The sequence below is a fragment of the Pistacia vera genome, unplaced genomic scaffold (genome assembly GCF_008641045.1).
Source record: "Pistacia vera cultivar Batoury unplaced genomic scaffold, PisVer_v2 Contig1145, whole genome shotgun sequence".
In the NCBI taxonomy this organism is placed as follows: Eukaryota; Viridiplantae; Streptophyta; class Magnoliopsida; order Sapindales; family Anacardiaceae; genus Pistacia; species Pistacia vera.
This window is the reverse complement of record NW_022195188.1, coordinates 210,484-218,617: the sequence shown is the minus strand read 5'-3', so window position 1 is coordinate 218,617 and position 8,134 is coordinate 210,484.

Sequence of the window (8,134 nt, the reverse complement as noted above, 5' to 3'; positions counted from 1 at the left end):
TGTGACTGTAATCGTGGAATATTATGTGGGGCCCAATTGTTGATGATGCATACTTGAGAGGTTTTGCTAAGCCAACATCTGTTGCTGCTGATGTTGTTGTTGCTCAATCTATTCCGTTCATCCTGGAAGATGCAGCCTTTGAAGGTGTCTTTTGTGATGTCCTTCGGCAAGCGAAAAGATTTTCAAATAAAACTTTGATCTATTCGGCTCTTTTTCACCAAAGGAGTATCAAAGCATGTGAGCAAACACAACAAACATGGATTCCTTGTGCAGGAGGCGGCAAAACTTTTTTTTCAAAGTCTCACCATTGTTCGACACATCCCTTTTTTTTTTTTTTTTTTAAATATGTGCACTAAAAGACAATAAAACAGTTTTGGCATCCTCAATTAAACTCTGACACATTATCTTCCCTTCATCCTTTTTTCTTTGAAAGAGAAGCTTTTTTTTTTTTTTTTAACTGAGGAGTAGGTGATTTTTCCAGCAATTTCACGGTAATTCTCTTGATTCCTCTTCTTCCTCTGTTCTTTTTGTGCGCTGAACACTTTCTAGACTGTTTTTGGAAGACACTGAGGCAGTTTTGGTGATTTTCGAATGAGAAAGTATGGGCTTCTCTAGCATGGGTTTTGGATTTTCTAAGGCAATTTGACATTCTCTTGACTGGTTTTCCTTTTTTGGTCTGCTGTCGGAGTCTAGGTAGAAGACAGGATGAGAAATTTTTGAAGGATCTCTAGTGCTTGGAAGTGTTTGGTTTTCTGTTGTGCTTGGGATTTGTATTTTGGAGGAAATTTCGAAAAATGACAAGTTGTGTTGGTGTGAAATATGGGTTGGTTTGTGCGCTTCTGAGAAGAAAAACGGACAGGCTTTGAATTTCTTTTTTGTTTTTCTTTCTGGTGTTTGGAAAGAAGCAAAAATTGTTTCTGTAAGGGAGTTCAAGATATGGATACCTTCATTCGGCTCCATGGGTTTAGAATATATTGCAAAGTCGAATGAAGCTACACAAGGGTTTTGGGATTTTGGCTTGAAAGTCAGTTATGAAAGATGTTTTTAAACATTCTAAACATGCCAAGACATACAAGGATACTAAAAACATGATATACCTCCAAATAAGCAATTAAGCATGCACTCATGCACATAAAGTCCCAAAACGTGATCAATGTTTAAAGCGGTGCATGAACAAATAATGAACATGGGAGATGCGTCTTAATGCTTCAAAACATTATGCTTCCTACTGAACAAATATAATATGATATGATATGTGAATGATTCCTAGATACTTCCAATGAATTTAAAATGGAGAAAAGTAAATAAAACTTTCTTATCGATTAACTTTCTGATTAAAATGTCAGTCAAGGAGTTTTGTGCCTCCTCTCATGTTGCAAGTCGTCGTTGGCAAATAATGTCAGGTCCCCACGGTGGGCTCCAAACGTGTGATGCAAAAATCTACCGTCATGAAAATAGGTGTTATCCCGTGAGGTTGAGGTCACTGACAATCCGTTAGACCTGCACACATGAAAGGGCAAGTGTGAAGCTTCCGGAAAACACCGAGGTGGTGTTTGCCGTAGCACTCCGACGCTCAAGTCAGCAAGGTTGAAAGAGATTTAATAAGAATTAAGGAGAAGGAATTACCAGGAGTCTTGTCGGAGGCTAGGACTACGGCGGAGGAGTCGGGTTCTTGGGAGCAAAGAACTTAGGAGCAAATAGATGGTTTTGAGTAGTGTAGATTGACTGTGGGAGATTGCCCCTTAATGAGAGGGTAAGCCTCTGTTTTTATATAAACCCAAGGGGTTGGAGTCCTAGTAGGACACTGATCTTTTTTTTGGGAGATAATCCCTATCAAGAAAGAAATATGATTTCTTCACCTTATTAGATTAAGTTTAATAGTTTAAATAAGATTTGAAATCTTAGTAGGACATTAAGTCCTATTGTGGGAGATAATCCCTATCATAAAAAAGATAAGATTTCTTGAACTTATCATATTAAGTTTAATAGTTTGAGTAAGATTTGAAATCTTAGTAGAAGAGGAAATAGAATGGGATTCTGATTTCCTATTTATAGACTGTTGCAGGCTAATGGGCTGAAACCCAATTTAGCTTAACTTATAGGATATCCCAACTCATCGAGTGGGTAGGTCGCAAGGTGATTTTAAGCGTAAGCCCAATCGAGATTGGGTTGAGGCTTTGGGTCGTGACATGTTTATTTCGTTATTGGGCCTCGTCAAGCCCAAGACGATTTTTGGCTCTAACACATACCGGTCAGATCGATCGGTCCAATCGGTTGAACTGGTCAATCTGCGAACCGGCCTTTTAACCGGGTCAACGAACGATCTGGTTTTTAAAACAATGGTAATTACAATGAGTATTGAGACATAAAAAATGTTATTCCAAAGAAGCCTGCGTTTTCAACCCTCAAGTACAGGCAGGCAAATTATGGTTAGACGTAGCATAAATTTGTTGGACTAGACCTTAGATTCTCTCAGGCAAAAACTACATAATTCTCATCATTTTGACATCTAAAGAATTGAATTAGTGCCCTCCTTTTGACCGTCTCGTGAAAAAAAGACACTGAATTAATATTAGGGAATGCCATATCGCTGGTATTATGGTGTGTTGTAGTAGAAATTTGTTGAATTAAACACAGCTTCATAGCTTGGCGGAATGTCGATGCCCATTTTTTGATTTCCTGAAACGAGACTTAAGGGCTTTTAATCAAGGACCAAGCTTCGTGAGGCACTACATTATTGGTTGTATGACTTATCCACCTGATGGGCCTGACTGGTTTTCATTGCGGGCGTTTGTTGTTTAATTTGAGGGGAGAACGACTTACACATACCCAAGGTTTACCGAAACAACAAGTTGGTATCCAAAAAGTTTTAAAACGACAAATAGGTACCTTTCGTCATGTTCTGTTAGTGATTTTCATTTGATAATAGTGAAAAGACTAGAATGTCCTTGAAAGTTTGATATTTTAGTTTTTTATAAATTTAAAAATTTCTAAAAAATCCCCTAGGTTTACTAATTTAACTAAATACCCCAATATATAAAAATTTTATAAAATAACAAAAACACCCCTGCCACCCGCAGTGGCAGATTCCGGCCACCACTGCCGGAAACTGGCTGGAAATTACGTTACGACATAGACCCATCGGATCAATGTCATAACGCGTCGATCTGGCCTTTTCCGGCCAGATCCGTGGCTGATCTGGCCGAAAAAGGCCAGATCTGGCCGTTGACGCCGTAGATGGAGTTTTGCGGCTTCTACGGCCAGATCTAGCCATAGATTTGACCTTTTTCGACCAGATCAACCTCGGATCTGGCCAGAAAAGGCCAGATCGACACGTTACGACACAGATCCGACGAGTCTGTGTGGTAACACAATTTTTCGGTCAGATTCCGGCGATGGTGGCCGGAATCTGGCACTGCGGGTGGTGGGGGTGTTTTTATCATTTAACAAACTTTTTATGTATGGGGGTGTTTAGTTAAATTAGTAAACTTAGGGGGTTTTTTAAAAAATTTTAAATTTATAAAAAACTAAAATATCAAACTTTCAAGGGCATTTTAGTCTTTTTACTATTAATAAATAAAAATCACTAACAGCACATGACGGAAGGTACCTGTTTATCGTTTTCAAACCTTTTAGATATCAATTTGTCATTACGACAAACCTTGGATATGTGCAAGTCGTTCGGCTTTAATTTGAGCCATAAAAAAGAAACACTATATTACATAAATTTCATTAAATAAAGTTATATGCGCATCATCTTCAAGAATTAATCTTATCTTCTTCTAATCTTTTAAAATTATTCTGAACCAAACCAAAATAAAATATTGTTAATCTACAAAACGTCAAAACAGTAAGATCAAAAATATCAAATATTAATTTGTTACGTACATGAAGGAAATGAAAGAGTCTTTTACTCTTTATTATCACGTCCGCGAATCATGGCTTTTAGAAAGATTTTGGTTACTACGAGTCCCGTAACTTTTTAAATCTTCTTTACCTTTCCATGTTAATGTGCAATACAGATTCCGTTGTAAGTGTTATTGTCCTCGTAAACAACATCTTGTCAAAATAGTTTCTTCGCTCAAGATGTACAGCCTCACAACACATGTCACTTCAGCTGGAAATCAGCCAGCTAAACCTTGTTCTCTTGACATCTTTCCTTCTCTTCCTCACTTAAATCAATATTCACGTGGTGGGTCTCCACCGTAATCAATTCTATATATTCAATTTTAATTTAAAAGTTAAGGGAATTAGGTAACGTTAAAAATAGTTATTTATTATTTCCATAAAAAGTGCTACAAATAATTATTACAAAAACTGAGGAGTAATTTCTAAAACATTCTCCCTTCAAAAAAATTAATTTATACAACTAACGGCCAAAACAGTCAGTTACGGATCCAAAAATTTCACTCGATAGGGGCAAAAAATAAACAAAAAAATTTGTGGTGGCAAAATGTCAAAGTCTTATAGGGGGTAAAATACAACTAAATATAAATATTTATACAATCAAAGTTTTTTAAAGTTTGAGTGGAGGCCATGATCCCCACTCGTCATTAAGTAAATCTGCCACTGAAAACAGTAGCGGTATTGAAACTGCCCTTAGTTATTTATGGGCTAATAATAACTTGACACTTAGTATCTTATAACCCTAACTAGTAAATTCACATATTAAACATGAATTTTTATATTTTATTAGCATAATCATATTATTCGTGAACTATATACTTACGACGTTTTATTTATGAATTATTCTCATATTTTTCTTGTATCTAAATTTAAATCAAATTTTTATAATTACATTTTTTACTATTTATTATATTATACCCATCAAATTTTCGTACTTTTTTTTTGTTGTGATCATATTTATTAATTAGAGTGAGTTTCAGCTATAGTCTATAATGTGAATCTCGCTCTGATTGTTTGTTGATCATCATAGAATAATCGTCGCAAACCAATGGGAATGAATCCATTGTACACAATTGTAAAGAAAAAACAGGCTCCCATCTGGTTTATGAATCCATCACATGGTGGATTTCCACCAATATTAAATTGAAAGGATTTCGATATGCCAACTAAAAGGGCGGGCTCAGGGATTTATTGTTTTATTTCATTTACTGTTATTTTAAGTTTTTGTCTCGTTGGAAGAGTCTTCTTCTCCTTCCCATTTTAATGTATCTGAACAACGTCTTGTCATAAGTCTCACTCCAGCTGGAAATCTGTCAGCTAAACTTAAATGCCTTCTTTATCTTTTTCTTTCCGTCTCTTCCTCCAAGTCTATGATTTCGACTGAATCAATGTTCACATCAATTCTATATATTCAATTTTAATTTACAAGTTAACGGAATTAGGTTAAAACTGAAAGTGGTTATTTATCCACAAATAATGATTACGGAGTAATCTCTAAAAAGTTCTCCCTTAAAAAAATTAATTTATAAAATAACGGTCAAAAGAGTAACGGTGTTCAAGCTGCCCTTATTTATTTATTTATGAGTTAAGAGATCTTTGAAGGTTTTTAATATCATTAAAACCTTTTAGTATAAAAAATCAATCCATAAAAATAAAATAAATATAAATTAAAGAATGAATTTAGTTTTTTATATCTAAATAATCAAATTTCACTCACTGTCCTAATTTTAATTAATTAATTACAAATTTTTATGTATTTTATTTATTAATTTTCTATTCTATTAATAAATAGAAGAGAAAATTTTCTTCTTATTTATTAATTTTCTCTTCTATTAAGTCTCTTTCTTGAAAATAAAAAATATTTTAATTAAATTTAAATTTAAAAAGTATATTAGATTTGAATAAAAAATTTATTTTTTATATTTAAAAATTAATAAAATTACTATTTATTTATATGAAAGATATTCTTTAAAATAAAGAGAATAATTAGAGATACTCTAATAATAACTCGACACTTTGCATCTCATAACTACATAAACTACTAAAAACACCTCCTGTCATTTGATTTTGCTATTAAAATTCATTTAGCAGATCAATCTCCTTTTTTTTATTTTTTTTTTATATAATTCGAGTAAATTTTTAAATGTTTTGATAAATAGTTTTTTGAAAGGTTTTTAAATTTCTTCCTTATTTTAATCTATTTCTACACTTTTCATCTAATTTTAAAAAAAAAAAAATGTTAATACAAGTTCTTTGTAAAATTATTTACTTGTTTAATAAAAGTCCATTATTATTTTTCCAAATTTTTTTAATTATTTTTAATAGTTAAATATATTTGAATAGATAAATAGTTTTTTTAAAAGCTTTTCTTAATTTCTTTCATTATTTTTATTTTTATTTTTGGATTTTTTATCTAATTGTATACGTATTAATTAATATATATTATTCGTAAAATTAGTTTTTTTATTAAAGAGTTTTTTCATAAATTTGATTAGGATTTTCCTTAATTTTTTGATAAATGATTGAAATATAAGTAACCTTATTTTTTTTGAAACATTAGAAATAGCCTTTCCACTTCATATTGTTATACGTAGTTTTCGATTTTTTGAAGTAAACTGTTTTCTCTCTATATAATAATTAATTGTTGTTATACGTAATTTTCGTTAGCTAGTGGAATTCATCATTCAGAATTTGAACTTTATTGTGCCAACGAACCCATGTTAGAGAGAGATTGATAAAGATCATTCATCCTTCGCATCACACTAACAAAAATTATTTGTAACTTTGCATTTTTTTTTTCTTAGAAAAAATGCATAAAATATTCTTAAGGAAATTACAAGGGTAAAATGAGCGAATTTTGTTGTGTGAAAAATTTGAAGCGGAAACAATCTCCATTTGGCACACAAATTGTAAGGAATCAAGACAGAGACCAAGAGCAGGACAAAGAGAAGCAGTTCAAGACAATGACACTGCTACAGTATGCCCAAGAAAAGAGAAAGAGAGAATAAATTTGTATATTGAATATATTGTAAGCCTGTACCATTGTCCAATTTATACATCTTTGTAAATGTAAAAAAAAAAAAGGAAAGTAATGAATATAAAAGATCCTTGTAATTGTTCAATCAATCACTTGAATTAAGTTGATTGATTGAAACTCTAATTACAACTTAATTTTAGCCAACAGAGATTTAGGGAAATCAATCAAAGGCAGTCCATATTTTATCACTCCCCCTCAAGCTTATGGTTTGTCGATGTCAAAAACTTCAAGCTTGTTAAGTAAATATGAATGTTGTCTGCTACATAATGGCTTTGTGAAGATGTCTATTGGTTGTTTTGAAGTACGAATGTGTAAAGTTTTGATTACCCCTTCTTGTATTTTGTTTATGACAAAATGGCAATCAATTTTTATATGTTTTGTTCTTTCATGGAATACTTGATTTGCTGCTATGTCGTTTGCAGCCTTGTTGTCACAGTATAAAAGAATCGGTTTACTTACCTGTACTTCTAAGTCCTTTAATAATCCTAGAATCCAGACGATCTCACATGTTGTTTTTACCATGGCTCTGTATTCCGCCTCTGCTGAAGAAAGGGATACAGTTGATTTTTTCTTTGTTTTCAAATAAATAAGAGCTCCCCCTAGCTTGATGTAGAAACCTATAAGTGATTTTCTTGTCATTGGACATGTGGCCCAGTCTGAGTCACAATGAGTTGTGATATCCAATCCTTTTTCTCGAGGAAGGAGAAGACCTAAGCCAAGACATCCTTTTAAGTATTTCAGAACCTTTATCGCAGCATCCATGTGAGATTGTTTAGGCTTATGCATGAATTGACCAAGGACGTGGACCGCATAACTAATGTCTGGGTGAGTCATGGTGAGGTAGATTAATCGCCCAACAAGTCTTTGATAATTTGTGGGGTCTTCCAAAGATGGATCAACTTCAGTAGATGATGTCTCATTGTCGTATTCCTGAGTAGTCAATTTGGTGTTTTGTTCTACTGGAATAATACTTGGCTTGCATCCTGATAGCTCATAATAATAAATCAATTCCAATACGTACTGCCGTTGGCTGAGAGATATTCCTACTGGGGATCATGCAATTTCGATTCCTAGGAAATATTTTGGCTCTCCCAGATCTTTTATTTGGAATTGTCTATTGAGATGCTCTTTCAAGGATTTGATGTCTACTTCATCATTTCCTATAATAAGAATATCATCTACATAGATGAT